We start from the raw sequence: 17,121 nt of genomic DNA on the forward strand, positions 1-17,121 counted from the left end.
CAGAATACTCCAATTTTAACTTTCACAGCAAGAGCAGAGGGCTGATAAGGTTCCTGTTGATCAGGTTAGTTTATTTTGTAGAAAATGAAACCCAGTTTCACCAGATGTAGTGGAAAGAGCTGTGTAGTTTACCCCCAGTGATGTTAAAACAACGGTCTTGAACACGATGCACACTCTTTAAGTAATGCTTGCTTAAAGAGAGTACTAAATAATACGTGCAGGTTGTAATTAGACTCTGTGTAGTAGACTTCACACTGTTTCGCGAAGGAAAGGGAAATACTTAAAAAATGTACAAACGGAAGGTGTCCGTGTTATTTGTGTTACAGAATTATATATATATATATAATATATATTAGAGGTCTCCAGATAAGACCCTTTGTGTCTGGGAGATGTAACTTGTGGAACTTTTAGGGGACAAGCTGTGCAGCAAAACGTATGCATTGGTACCAATGTAACACATTATTTACATTTAGTGCGTATTTCAGATTTTTTAAAGCTAAAAACAGCAGGTATGCAGCTTATCGTGCCCCTGAATATGTGTGACGATGTAATAATATATATATATCTATAATATGAAGCTTGTGTGTGTGTATGTGTGTGTATATATATATATATATATATATATATATATATATGATAAATAATAGTATATATATATATTATAATAATATTTTATTTTCTCTTAGTACTAAATAATACAATAATGTGTTTTATGGCTTTATTACCATAGTGAACTATAAAAAATATTACTCTGCACTAGCACGTCACTCTTTTGTGTACTGGTGTCAATGAATATATTTTGTCTTGAGACCCTGCTTAAATACAGTATAAACCTCTTAGTCACATGACCCCCTTTGGAAAAGTTAAAAAGGAATCTATATGAATATGCTAGTTTTTTTACAGCTTTATTCAACTTACTGATACTGCCCTTTTGACTGGGATTTTCTATTGTTTAAACAAATAGGTCCTGGTGTATGTGTTACAATAAAAGCCAAAATCTGGTAAATCTTAAGTTTTACTGGTAACTGTCAAAATTTACCAAGGTGGTAAATGTCCAGAATTATGAAGAAATATATGGCTTTTCGAACATTTACTGAAGCTTATTGATAAAGGCAATTGGTTAATCCTGAGATTTATCAGTAAATGCCCAAAGTAAAATGTTATCATGCTTATTTCGGACATTTACAGCTTTACTTGGTAAATGTCAACATTTACCAGTAAATGCTAATAATTGCCAATATTCTGACTTTTCTGTAACAATAACAATGCTACTGGTCCAGTCAATTGATTTCATCTAAAGTAGTTATTTCTGCTATATAGTTATAGTTATGTACACCAGCCTCTTGAAAGTACTGTTCACACTAGAACAAAATTTATATTATAAGAAAGTTGCAAGAATCTGTAATTTGGACCGTGAACCCTGGGTTAATAGAAACTGGGAAGCTACATCATTACTTCTCTGAAGAAGGTTAATGGGCTGTCTCCATTTATTCACTTATTTAACTGATAATTAGTACCTCAGGGCCTGGTTCACTAAAATTCTGTAGATTAAAAAAAAAAAAAAATGTGCTCCCCAATTTGCTTATGTGACATTTGCAGAAGCTTAGCCATGATTTTTCTACCATTTGCATTCTACTTAGAGCAACGGTGTCCAGTCCTGGTCCTAGAGGCCCACTGTCCCTCTTGGTTTTTGTTCCAAATGTACCCTAAATTACTTAATTAGAACAATAATTGGTAATAATTGGTCCAATTAAGTCATTTAGGACACAGTTGGAACAAAAACCAGGAGGGACACCGGCCCTCCAGGACCATGATTGGACACACCTGACTTAGAGCATTCATGTGTTATCTGAAAGATACACTAGAACAGCCTTATCAAGGTCTGTACACCAAAATGAAAGTTACATATGTATTTTGGTAAACAAAAAATAAAAGCAAGTGCAAAGAAAGATTTTGAGGGATAATTCCAATAAATGTAACTTTGGCAAAAAAAACAAAAAAAACAAACAAAAAAAACATAACGACTAACCATAGGGTTAAATTCATCAAACCAAATTCAAAGTCAAATTAAATTTGATTTCTATAGAGCCTTTCATATCATTCTAAAAGCCTCAGTGAGAGAGGAGATAGAATTCAAATGTAATCCTTGAAGATGTTTTTATGCTACTGTAGTTTTATATCGTTACGGTTATTGTATTGTACGGGAGGATCAAGCTTGGAAACTGTTTTAAGTTGTCAGTTCTACCATCCAGTCAGATAAAGTGATAGCTGACTAAAGAGTGCTATTGACATTTCAGATTTAGTTTTCGTTGTTTATCATTGCAAAGTGTAGTTTTGTTTTTGCTTCCTGTTCTATGTACAGAAAAGCTTACCTCCACTGCTGTGTAAACTCCTGCTGGATACTGCTTTACGTGATCTGCTGCAGGCACATTTTTAGCCTTTTTAGAGACATCAGACATTTTCTTGTTTATAGTGTGTAGTATTTTAATTTCCCATTTAGACTGCACATAGTGACATGACATAATCACTGCACTGCACTGTGTGCACTGCGAATATTACACGCAGGCACACAGAAGAGCTGTACAGTTTTGTTAATGTGATTTTTGTTATTGTATGAAATACAAATAATTCTGAAATTATTTTTATTTCTTAAGAATATTGTAAAAGTCACGGTATTGGGCTAATTTCACAATTTCCACGCAGCCCGTGAAATCACGATTTTCACAGGGCCTTAATTATATCTAAATGGCTACAGTAGCACAACTAGCTTTTCCCTACAGGGGTCGCTGCTGAGATAAAATTCAAACTCTATAAAGATAATAGTCGTCATATAAAAAAGGGAGAATAAATAAATAAGTACACAAATAAACAAGTAAATAAAAGTGTTGTACAATGCAGTTGATGTGGAACATTGTATTTAATGATATAATATATGCTATATATATATATATATATATATATATATATATATATATATTATATATATATATATATATATAGTATTGTTTTGCAATTGTGTAACTCTTTCAACATTGCATAACTGTATACTGGCCTAGGAAAGACAAAACTCATAACAACAGTAAACTAAACCTATTTACCATTTGTATTTATTGTTCAGTGTAAAACACTGAAAGTCAATTGTTATCATTGGTTAGTCTTTCAGCAAAGTTATTTTTTACACAAATACAAGCACCAGGCCCCAACAGTTACTTGTGTCCCAATACATAGAGGGCAATGTGTGTGTGTGTGTGTTTTTTAATATTCATATATATATATATATATATATATATATATATATATATATATATATATATATATATATATATATATATATAGATATATATATATATAATACTATATATATAACAGGAACTAAATTAACCTTTTCCTTTCCCTTGACCGTCCATGTGTGACCATTATACTTAGCCAAACACACACACATACACACATACACACATATAGATCGATGTGTGTTGTTTCTCATTCATATTCCCAGTGTGTCCTGCCAGCTCCCTTTCCTTTTCCAAAGGTCATGCTGAGGTCTGAGCTACTCGTTAATGGAAGAGTACAGCTTGCTAACAGGCCTGCCAATGCTGTCACTGCAGAGACACAGTCCCTGAACATCAAGGCACTTTCTCTCTCTGCCTTGCAAATGACTCTGAGGAGCCGGCCTGGATGGATGAGTTTTTTTTTCCTTTCTTTTTTTTTTTTAAACAGCACTCACTTTTTTTGAACCGGGCTCCCAGAGAGCACTCTGGTGCGCCATGCACGACTTGCTGCCTACCTGCTCAACTGCGGGGAAACAAGCTTCTGAAGGCATTAATGGGATTTTGCCTGAGGCTGTTTTATTAAGATGTTGGCTTTTTCTGCTGCCTATGCAGCTGACACCATTCGCTGTCAGCTTTCTCTGCCACCATCACCCCCCCCCCCACACACACCCCTCTATTCCCTACCAACAATGCTCTGCATTACTCTCTTCAATTAGTGTTCATGGCTCAGTGCAGGCAATTGAGGAAGAAAGCGCTCTCTCGGCCACATGAGGCTCAGTCATGGAAGGTTATAATGCCATTCTGCACTCCGAGCTGGGGTTTGACAAGATCAATTGTCTGGGTTTAAGCTCCATTTCTTTCGTTCTTTTTTTTTTTTTGTAAGGATATGATATTTGTTGCAAAAGAAAAAGGTTTTACTGTTGGGAATATTGAAAAAAAAATGACATGTTACAAAAACATATATATATATATATATATATATAATATATATATATATATATATATATATATATATATATATATATATTATATTATATATAATATAGATATATCCTAGGAATAAAAAATAATTTATTATTTTACATACAGTACGTAGTTCTTCATTGATTTATTTTTAATACCTTTTCATTATATCAACAATTTCACATAAAGTGCAGTTATTATATTTTATTTTGAATTTCCCCTACTAATGAAGAAGTTTATTTGTAATGTGTAAGCAGGAATTGTCTCATAAAGATATTAATTTTAGACATATTCTTTGCTGAATTGAATCTGCCAGTAACCAGCATTTCTCACGCAGCTGTAGGTATTGCTCTGGGTTTTACTGTTTTATTATTAATTTTTTTGCTGCCAGCTAGAGTGTTAAAATAAATGGAATAAAACAAACACAATTTTAAAATGCATATCTATTTAGGAAGAATATCATATACATCATATAACTAAGCTTTGGAACACAAACAATAAAGCATGTTCATTTTAAGTCTATATAATGAAAATACAAATTGTCATTAATGAAACTGGTCTAGACAGTTGCCTTGTTTAACAGCAATCTGGAAAGTTCATGAATAATAAACTTTATTCAATCATACAAATATAATGAAATATTCATATTTCCAAGAGTTACAGACAAAAGAAAAAAAAAAAAAAAAAAAATACTGTATCAATATTAATGTGTACCACAATAAATGAAGTGCACCTAATAATATCTCAGATATGAAGAGCTGTCTCTGGAACCCTCAGATGTCAACATAGGTCAAAAGTGATCCTACTTACAATTGACTGAAACTGACAGAAAACAAAACATCAGTTTGCTGCACTATTGGCCTGTGATTTAATTAAATGAAAAAACAACAGTGATGAAATTATATAGCAGTTAACAGCTAAATAGGCTTTATTTGTATTTACAATAAGTATTTTTTTTTTAACTAGACAGGTGTCTAATAAGTATATGTGTTTATATATTCTTTAATATACACACACACACACACACACACACACACACACACACACACACACACACACACACACACACACACACACACACACAGTGCTGTGAAAAACTATTTGCTCCCTGTCTGATTTTCTGCATTTTTACATATTGCTGACACTGAATGTTATCAGATCTTCAACCAAAATCTAATATTAGATAAAAGGGACCCTGAGTGAACAAATAACACAACATTTTGATACTTATTTCATTCAGTTATTAAATTGTGCAACACCCAATGCCCCCGTGTGAAAAGGTAATCACCCCCTTAGACTAAATAACTGGTTACTCCACCTTTAGCAGCAATAACTGCAACCAAACACTTCCTGTAGTTATTGATCAGTATCTCACAGCACCGTGGAGGAATTTTGGCCAATCCTTCATGCAGAACTGCTTCAACTCAGTGATATTTGTGGGTTTTCGAGCATAAACTGATCGTTTCAGGTCCTGTCACAACATTTCAATGGGGTTTAGTTCTGGACTTTGATTAGGCCATTCCAAAACTTTAAATTTCTTGTTCTTCAACCATTCTGATGTAAACTTGCTTGTGTGTTTTGGATCATTGTCTTGATGCATGACCCAGCTGCACTTCAGCTTCAGCTCACGGACGGATGGCCTGACATTCTCCTGTAGAATTCTCTGATACAGAGCAGAATTCATGGTTCTTTCAATGACGATAAGTCGTCCAGGTCCTGATGCAGCAAAGCATCCCCAAATCATGACACTACCACCATCATGCTTGACCATTGGTATGAGGTTCTTACTGTGGAATGCAGTGTTTGGTTTTTGCCAGACATATCGGGGCCCATGTTGGCCAAAAGGTTCCACTTTTGACTCATCAGTCCACAGAACATTGCTCTAGAATTCTTGGGGATCATCCAGGTGCTTTTTGGCAAACTTGAGATGAGCATTCATATTCATCTTAATGAGCAGTGGTTTCTGCTTTGCTACTCTGCCATGAATCCCATTTCTGCTCAGTGTCTTTCTGATGGTGGAATCATGAACACTGACCTTAGCAGATGCGGGAGAGGCTTGCAGATCCCTGGATGTTGTTATAGGGTTCTTTGTGACTTCCTGGACGATTTTACGCCTTGCTCTTGGAGAGATTTTGGCAGGACGGCCACTCCTGGGAAGATTCATTACTGTCCCAAACTTTATCCATTTGGACAATATGGCTCTGACTGTGGTTTGGTGGCATCCCAGAGTGTTAGAAATGGCTTTGTAACCCTTTCCATACTGATCAACAACTTTTTTCTGGTCTTCAGGAATTTCTTTTGATCGTGACATAATGTGCCTCTAGAACCTATGTGCTGACAACTTCACTCTGATGGTAAGAGACAAAGTTAGTCAGATTTATATTGTGCAGGTCTGGCCCAAATCAGGCCTGATTGTTAACCAAAGTACTGAAACAGCTGATCCTAACTAACCCTTTAATTGGGTTGAGTTAACTAGGGCAATAACTTTTTCACACCTGAAAATTGCATGTTTGATTACATATATATATATATATATATATATATATATATATATATATATATATATATATATATATATATAAAATGGATATTTAAATACTCTATCCTGATTGGTCAAAACAGGTCACATGGGGATGTTGCTATTACAGCATATCATCATGGGTCAGCAACACTTTTCTAAAAGGGCATGAGAAAAAATTAAAAAAATTAAACGGCAGCTATTTTATAGCAATAAAAATATCTAACCAGAATGTATGTAAATGTTGACCGTCTGGGAAACCTAAGTGTATGCGAGATTCAAGTAGTGGAAAAAAGCTCAATTAAATATTCAAACCAATTCAAAACTCGCCATTGTGATTGCACTACCCCTTCTCCCTGCCAGAACTGCAGCATTTTTATTTTTATCACATTCTGAAAATGCGCAGTTTTAATAAAAAAAAAAAAAAAAAAACTTTCAGCTTTTTAAAAAAGATCTGGGTCACTCTTACAAAGACTTTGGTGGTTAAATTGATGTTCCGCCTGCAGCCGCCAGTCCACACAGTCCTGCACAGCTGTATGATCTGATGCAGAGTATTTATAAAAACATCGACAATTCCTGCCGTACCTTTCTCTCCACAGAAATTCGTACAGGTACGATGGTATCATCTTATCTGCTGTGCCCTGCATTGTTTCAAATTGTTTCTTAACACAGATCCCTTTAGTGCTCCATGTTGTCCAGCCATAAACGACAAGTCAGTTTGATAAGTGATCGGGTATTCCTTAATGCAAAAGTCTTTCTTGTCACTGTGAAGCGGTAGCGCTAATCTGGCATGGACACCCCCTGTCACTTCCCCGGATAACAAAGAATTATTAAATAAATAAATAAAAATAAACAAAAACAGCACTGTCACAGATCTTGAACCTAACCCAAACCCCACCCTAACCTTAAACAACCCCAGCCATAAAACATAACACTAACCTAATACATAACCTTTAACCTAACCCTTAAGAATCATCTGATGCCCTGAAGACAGTTTCTAGTGGATATTCCTTTGTGCTGCTGTCTGCATGATTGGTTTTATTTATTTAGTTGTATTAAGTTGTAAGGAAATATTTTTTCTTAGCTCAGTTTTAGGTGAAAGGATATTTTATAAATTACAAAAAAATTAACAAAAACAAAATTTTTGCATTTCTTTTCAATTTAGTTAGTTAACCTATTTTATAAGTGCAATAAGGCATGGTGATATTAGAGTATATCACACACCCCGTAGTGCCTTATTGGTTAAATATTACATTTATTTCATTTATATAAACTGTCTATTTGGAATATAATTAGTTTCTTCTTTTTTGTTTTATTGTAATTCAGGCCCACAGGGTCTGTTGTGACCTGCTGTGGATTTCATTGACATGTTAATAACCACACCCATATTGCCACCCATGGTGCCCCCCAAGACCAGTATTGGTATCCCTTGCTTCTGGATCACTGCTGGCTCCAGATGGCATCTCATGCTGTGCGTGTCAAGTAGTCAAGTAGAGGTCCTGACAGAAGACTGCCCTGCACATCTTAGTCATTAGATACAGTAGTTTCGAAGCTTAGACAAGAACAATAACTTCCTCTTCGTAATTAAACTTCATTGATATTCCAGAGCACTTCATCTGGCCATCAATTTTTGACACAAAGTCTCTTGGTCAAGTCCCAATTCCCCAAGTTTGCAGTTTGGAGTTTAAAAACTACATTGCTGACAATTTAGAAATGTTGTGTTTTTGCTAATCATATGTCAAGCTCAGCCAGTGCAATAATTCATTATTCTTCTGTGAATTTCTGTAACAACTAAAGTGTTTTATTTAAAAAAAAAATAAAACACAAAAAACTTCTTCTACTATTTTTGCAACATATGTAAACGTACTGCACTCAAAGGAAGCCTAACTGTCTACTAGAGCACCCTAGCAATCTACATCATGGCCAGACTGGCCTTCGAACCCAGACTGTTACAGAGTGTCACTGTGTTTCTCTTACTTTATTTTTTTACTCACTACTTAACAAGTGTAAACCCCGGGAACTCATTGTGTTGCTATTTTTGGTAATACTCTAATGGTTTGCTAATGGTTCTGCTAGAGTAATGCATTGTTTTGTTTTTTTACTGTAAAAATGATAAATCCCAATTATGTTCTTTACACACCAGGCCTTTCTTAAAGCTGTGGATCAGGTATCGGTTCCATAAGTTATCTAAACTGGTAGCAGTACCTAATAAAACATGTTTCATGTAAGTAAAAAAGCAAATGGGCTCAAATCAAGACCAGATTACAAAAGACCAGCCCGTTGTGATGATTTTCAGTTTGCATGAGTTATTTAAAGAATGTCTGCCTTCATTTTTAAGGTTAGAAGTACTGGTCACAAACAGATATTTGGTTTCTTATTCCTGTCGCTGTGTTGAAAAATGTAATATGGATCAGGTAACTTTTGATTTCCTTATAGCCTTTCATTTTCTTCAGGGAAAAATACTTTAGTGCCTTTCTCTTTTTCCTCAAAGGCTCATTTGATTGGTGTGCCCTGGGGAGCAAACATATAAAGATTAGCCTAAAACCAACATGAAACTTGCATTTTCAGCCAAGTGAGTTCTGGCGAACCAGCTTTAATTCTCTTGAACTATACTCACACTGTCTTAGCATAAAAGTAACACAACCCGCGTTAAGATTGTTGCTTATTCAAGCAATTATCAATAGAACTTTTACTGGCATATTGTGTTGCTTTGCAGTAAACAATAATGCATTCCAACTTGATGATGCTTTATTTGATATTTTAATTATGACATTTATGAAGTACTGTACAGCATTTTCCTTTTAGGAACAATTATAGTCTGTTGAGTATTCCAAAACAAGTTAATGTGATTATTCAGATGTGGTATAAGCAGAAACAAATATTTCTCCTTCTATCTGTTCTGATTCCAATGTTACCTGTTACATGATTTAACCACACAAACCCAAAATTGTGCACTGCTCAGCAATAAATCCTGCAGGTACTGTATAATGATACATTATTGTCCTTTTTACTGTGAAATTTAACAAGAAAGAAAGCAAAAAAGCAAGAAAGAAAGAAAGAAAGCATTTGTGCAATACAAAGCTATTACAACACTTCAGTCACTGAGACTGGGCTTCAGACTTCATTTTGAACATGTACTATAGATGTCGTTGGATCCTTTTCTGAACTTGATTAATAAGGCATGTAATCATCTCCTGAGGAACTGTAATAACAGAACTAGGCTTGTCTTAGGATGAACAAGTTGACCAAAGTACTCTTCAAGGATTGCTTCCTCCAGACTTGTTTGTTTGTTAAATTTCTTAGTTGTTGTAAATACAAAATGATGTGGAGTTATATGGAAATGCCTGAGCCACTCTGTACACGTTATTATCTATATTTCTGATATTATTTATACCATGTGCTTTATACTGTCTGTGCTATGTCATTGTTTATATTAAAGCCTGTTAATTATTTCACTGCATTAAAAATCATTATTAAAACATTAATATATATATATATATATATATATATATATATATATATATATATATATATATATATATATATATATATGCTGATTGAATCTACAGTTTGACCTTAGTCAACTTACTCTAAACAACTAGATAGATTTTGCAGTACAGCCACAAAAAAGGAAACTTTGTCTTTTATGTACAGCAACCCAAACATTGAATACAGGTAGCTGTTTTAGCAATAACAGTGAACAGAGAGTTACTCAGGAAAGACTGAGTGTAAACACCTTATTTAGAACTCTGCCCTCCTTGGAAAAACCCCAAGCTAATAAAGTAGATCCCTATTATTGCTGGGTCGGGATATTAAACAGATTTGGGTGGTGTTTCTGAAATGCTAATTGGGCACAGCAGTGACTGTTTCCTGTGGTTTGAGCTTTCATCATTATTACAATTAAAATCCAGCCTTTCCAATGTGTCTGGCTATAATCCTTTAGGGATACAATACTTTAGTGTGTAAAACAGAGGAAGGCTGCCATTGAAATCACCACTGGGACAGCCCAAACACCCAACTCAGCTTGGCTCATCTCCCACTATCAAATTTGTAATTCCCTTAATTAAAAGGCAATTAAGACCAATTAGCTATACCTTGGTCCAAAAGCTACCAACCTTGAATCCATGCAGATGTAATGTTGTCAGTTTGTCTATGTTGAATCTCTATTCACTGTGCCCTTTTAGAATAATGTATACTGTATACAGTAAGAGGTTAAAGGAAAATGATTGGTCTCAGCTCTGCCTCCCAGGGTGACCCAATGCATGTGCAGTTAGATGTCTGTGGCTCTGTCCACCACTGGTAAAATCTACCCTGTTCACATAATTTCTAAAAACATTTTGGACTTTTAGTGGTATGAGCTGCTAGGTCAAATGCTATGAATATCCTGCAATCATAATGGTGCTGGCAAAGTATTGAACCTGGCATTTTTTTAAAGCCATAATATGTAGACACTGCTCAATGTTAATTGAAAAGTTTGAGGATGGTAAGTCAAAAATTTCTAATATCTTAACATATTGCTCCCACAGGAGGCTTTACATCTTGTGTCTAGGGAATGATGCATAATGGTACACCAAGAAGGATATCACTTACACATGGTTGGCCTTAGTTGTCAGGGTTCACTTCCATTAAGCTTCATGTTGATTGGGAAACTTTTTCAGTGAGGCTATGTGAAGCCTACTACCATGATGATTGCCTGGGGCCAACCCTGTGCTAGGTTTGTCATTGGTTTTCCTGGATCCCTCTCTTCAGAGAAATGAGTTGTGTATAGTTGCTAGTTTAACCATCTGGGGCATTTTTATTAGAAAGCAAGCATTTGCCAAATGCTTAAAATTGCTAAATATGTCAAGTAAGACCAGCTTTCCTGGCTGCTAACCCTTGCTAGATAGATACTTGTCAGTGGAAATTGCATGAAAAAGTCCAATTGAAAATAATTACAGCCTACATTTCAATACACTATATAGTAGTTATACAACTTGAAATGCAAATCAATACACAAACCTGTTTTATTGCATATGTTAAATCAGAATCTAAGAAAATAGCAAACGTAGTGAACATGCGCTATACTTGTTGTTATTGTACAGCTAAATATATCAATGTTTGGATTATTCTCACTCAAATGGTGGATCGAAGGTCTATTATGCAATCATACATGTGTGACTGATACATATTGAAAGGGTTATTCTTAAATGTTTCACTTGTATTTTAGATACATCTCACAAGGACCTAATTGATACAGTCTTGATGTGTTGAAAAAAAACATTACTCAGTCCAGCAAAACATGCACAGCTTCATAGAAGTCTAATAAACTCCAAATGGTAAATTAAAACTAAGTTACAAAATGAAAAATTAAACATCCTAACTAAAAAAGCATTAACCTAAATTAAACACATTTATTTCCTTTGCCTTTAGCCAGCAGGTGTTTAGTTAGAATGGAGTCATACTGCAGGGTAAAAAGCTTCAAAAACTGCCCCCATTATCTTTTCACTTCATATTTATGACACAATTTTTACCACTACTATACCAGCTTTTGGTTTGCTGCTTATCTTCAGCTAAATGTTTAAGTAAACATTCTGAAACATGCTACCTACTGCCAGGTCTGTACAGTTTTGCACGGACAAGGTTGATTGTGTTCTTCAAATAGTTATATTGATAAAAAGACTAAACTGTGTACACTGGGGTCTGCGGTCCTGTCCCATTTTTTTTTTTTTTTTTTTTTTTTTTTTTTTTTTTAACGTAGCAGGGCTTCATTTTTTTATGATCATAGATCAGATCCCAGGCTATCAAACCATCATCACCAGTAATTGGAGGGTTCTTCTCATATATTGTTCAGATGAAGCTCAGTCAACAGAACTTAAAAGGAATAGCTCTTAAAAAGAAACCCCATAATCATGTCAGTATAAACTATGACATTGCATGTCTTTTGTAATTATTAAATGAATGACGACCAGGGCAGATACCAAATGCCTTGTGAAAACAGTTCCCCAGAGTGGCATTGCATACAGATTGTACTTTAGTTTCGTAATTCAACTTGATGTTGCATGAAAGGCCTTTAGAAAAGGTGCCTTATCAACTGTTGTAAATGTCAGCAAGAAAATAAATAAGTCCCTTCAAGATATAACTTTTATTTCAAGGATTATTTCTGATATCTGTAAAAAGCGGATTACCCACCTCTCTAAAAATACTCTTCAATGGCTTTTGTTTCTCACCCTTGTTCTTTGTTCTTCCTCCCTTTTCTGATCAGTGTTTATAACTGAAAATAAATTAAAAAATTAGTTACAGTTACATAACTTTTAGACCAAAAAGCCAGATATTTTTTAAAGCCCAGGAATGAAGAAGTAAAGGAAGATGGAAAGCAATTTATCTTATATTGACAGTCCCCGCTTCAAACAATGTCCTTGAATCATAATCATCCTAATGAGCTAAATATTTTTCACTTTAAAAAGTGAAACTATAATCAGATCAGTTCCTGAAAGCTCTGCTAATGAGCTTTTCCTTTGATGAAACATGGGCAACTATCTTCAATCTTGTCTATGGGAGACTTGCTGCAGTGAAGGCCAACTCATGCCAACTCATTAGCTGACCTGGGGAGAGTCTAATTTGAATGCTTTTGATGAAAATTTCAAGGAGGTTTTTTTTTTTTTTTCACGCTCAAATAGAAATTTTCTGAAGCTTAATAAATATTGCATCACTCTTTTTTTGTAAAATGGGAGGTACTGTAATTTATTAGGAAGACTTCAAATACTGTTTCAATGAAATCTTGTGTGGCATGGATTTGTTCTAATTATTCATACTGAAATACACACATATTTAAAGCTAGCAGCAAGAAATGGAATATCTTTAAAACAATCCGCAAATATAGAAACTTCACATTACAGGTTCCATCAACTAGGTTTATCAACTAGTACTGTATGCACTATATTCCAATAAGTATTGGGGCAGTACTGTCTGAGATCTTGTTAAAGGGTAGGTAGCCTATACATAGAGATTTAATATACATACATTTTATTTTGTATTTAATACTTCTGTCATGAATTAGAATTTTAAATGCAAGTGTCAGTGTCTTTATCAGAGCTCCTAACAGAGCAATCCAAAACCAATTTACAAGGATTTCGTATTATGCTAATTCATGTTTTAGATGAGCACTTGTAGATGTTTGGATAATGTTGTGCAAGTAAGTTAATAGATACTTTAGGTGACAGTGGCTTTTTCTTTAAAGCCTCTCTTTCTGTCACTCTTTTTTGTTGTTTTAAAATATTCCTTTAATTTGTATTTTTGGCTCAGTCCAGGCTTTTTCTTACCAAATGGGAGAGAGCCAGAGTTTGGCACAAGAATTCTAGCTATCAAAAGCCAATTGAACACAGTGGTGGTATCATTTTCATTGTTCAAGTGGGAATTACCAAAGGTGAAATAATTAATTAACCACTTACATATCTATTTTCAAAACATACAATTTTATATTACTTTAAAGTAAGTTTATATTACCATAAAACTGTCTTACTGTCATGGAAGAAGTCGGTCTTCACTCACTTAATTAATATTTATTTTGGGTGGAGAAAGTGCTTAATAAGATATATGTAGTACAGGTATTCCACTAAGGTAAAATTAAGCAAGATGATTAACTTGCTGAAGCTGTAAAACATGCAGAGGAGAAAGGAGAGATATAAAAGAACAGCAGAAAAGTTGGATATTCCACAAAACAAAAAAATATGGACAAAAATAACTGAAACGGTGAATGCCTGAGCACAGAAAAGCACTAAGCAGATAAAGTTCAATACAAATGGAATGGTCTAAAGAGCTTTAAACTGTTAAAATGGTATCTGATAAAAAAAAAAAAAAAAGAAAATAGGGAAGTGCAACAATATGATAAAGGTATCAATAAAATTAACAGCAGCCTACTACATGATTATGATTGGCACCTACATAGACACCTACAGTACATAAGTCATTGGCATGGAAAAAGACAATTGTTACAGGGTTTTTGGACCAAGGCCGCTGCTGGAAACTACCAATTGATTACATTGAAAGACAACATTCACACAGTTGATGAAAATTAAGACAGTACAGGCATTTCTTTCCAGTGTTGCATTAAAGGTTAGAAATGCATTTGCATTTCTTGAGTTGCAATGTGAGTGGTTAAATCTTTTATTTCACTTTTTTTTTAATTGATTTTATTTCAGAATTTATCGTTCATCTTGATTGCTGTAACGAACCCCTCGATATAACAAACAAAAGGCTTGGACCCCAACAGGTTTGTTATATATTGTATTATATTTTATATTTTTTCTCTTAAATCTGTCTGTTCAAGGCCAGCATGTAGGATTTCTTGCTGAAGATCAAAGCAAGTTAACAGCCGTGTAAAGGCAGATTTTAGGGACACTCAATATTGGAGCAACAGAACCCCAAACCACTAAGAATTAATGCAAACACCACAGCACAGTGTTTCCACTCTATATGGTCACTTAATACCTAAATCATGCAAACCTTTTGCGGCAGCCAGAAATTGGAACGGGGAGCTGGGTAAAAATCATGACTAGGCCACGGTTTGTGATAATACTTTTACTACTTCAAAAAATCTAGCCCTCCACCTGATCAATTTCAAATTGATACAGATTCTATGCCACCCCACTGAAGCACTTTCGTATGAAAAGCATTCCTAACCATGCCTGTGGTAGTTGCCAGTCTGGCTCTGCAGGTACAAGGTACCTTTGTTCTTGGAGTGTCCTCCTATAACTAACCTGTGGAGCCGGGTGACATTGCCCCTGTCAGCACTGCTTGAAAGGGAGGTGCTAGTATCACAAAATAAGTCCTCCCCCATAACAAATCCGCCCCCTGGTAAATCTACAGCTATGGAAAAAAAAAGTTTTACATCACCCTAGAATTATCTAATTTTGCCTCATAAAATCGAATCAAGCCTGCCAAATAACGTTACGTTAACATATTAAATTATAAGTTTTTGACCTGGATGACCCTCCATAGATGGAGCAGCACAGGCATGTACAGGAATCCTTGTTATTACAAACTCGGTTTATACAGGAATGTCACTCCCAATGGGAACATGGACTGAATGCCAACATCTAACTGAAATACTTAATCTGGGACTACTTCCAAGTGGGAGACATTGTATTATGCTGACATGATGTAGTTTGATTCACAGATTTGCAGGAATCCTGATTTCTAAAAAAAAAAAAGGTACTATGTCAAAACTGATGGGTTTCATTTGTTGTTCTGCTGTTACTGCCTGTAGCAGAAGAACTGTTACAAAGTGCATTTTAAGAAGTGAACACATTTTTACAGCATGCATGTGGTACATCAGACTAGATGCACTGTACCAGGTACAAGTAACAGTCTTTCTATTCAATGAACGGTCTGAAAGTTAAAAAAATAACTTCCTATTCATAAGTTCTTCACTTTTAGTGCTTTGCTCCATAATTCAGTTCCGACACTAACTTTCTGTTCAAACGGCGACTGCACGTATTGTGTTGCATTAACTCTAGAATATAAAAATAGTACAGCAGAGAATGAATTACGTTATACTGAGAGGATCAGGACAGAGTGTGATTAATTGACAGCCTGTGACAGAGAGAGAATGAATTCAAGTCAACAATCTCCCTCCATTCAACCCGTATGAGGGCGCTGTGTAACAGGAACAGTGTGCCCCGGACTGGATGGTTTGGCATTTCATTCCAGAGTCAGGAAAGACAGCAGGCCATCTAGAGGCGGAAGGGGGCGCTATACATAAGAGTCACAATACCAGAAAGTGGGTAAACATCGCCTTAATGCGGTAAGCGATGTGTCAATCATGGATTGGAGGAAATGGGATTGCACTCGCTACCGAAGGGGGCGACTGCCGGATAGCACCCACCAGAAGGGTATATCAGGGAATAACTGTAAACAGATGTGGCAAAAGCAATCTGTTCCTTTGTTATGGTTAGGCAAAGACCTACTAGGAAAACCCTGTGTACTAACTGTGAGTGTTTTGTTTGTTTTGTCACATCTAGTAACTGTTGCATTTGTCATTGTTAGACGGCTAAACTACCCAGAAACCTGGACTTCACATCTCTCCCCTGCCCATTATTTGTGTGGCGTCTGCCACAGTCTGGGCAGTGGAAACTTTAAATATAATCTTTGAATTTGCAATCAGTGACTAAGCCACCCCTTGTTTATATTGAGGTAGGGGGACCTCAAAGTCGTAACCAAGATATGGGTTCCCTCACATAAGCCCCTTCAATTAAATGAAAGTCAGAAGTCACAAGTGCAGTTTAAAATTGCTTTTACAGAAGTTTTTTAAATACAGAAACTTATGGTAAATATATATATATATATATATATATATATATATATATATATATATATATATATATATATATATAT

The sequence above is a fragment of the Polyodon spathula genome, chromosome 5 (genome assembly GCF_017654505.1).
Source record: "Polyodon spathula isolate WHYD16114869_AA chromosome 5, ASM1765450v1, whole genome shotgun sequence".
Classification (NCBI taxonomy): Eukaryota; Metazoa; Chordata; class Actinopteri; order Acipenseriformes; family Polyodontidae; genus Polyodon; species Polyodon spathula.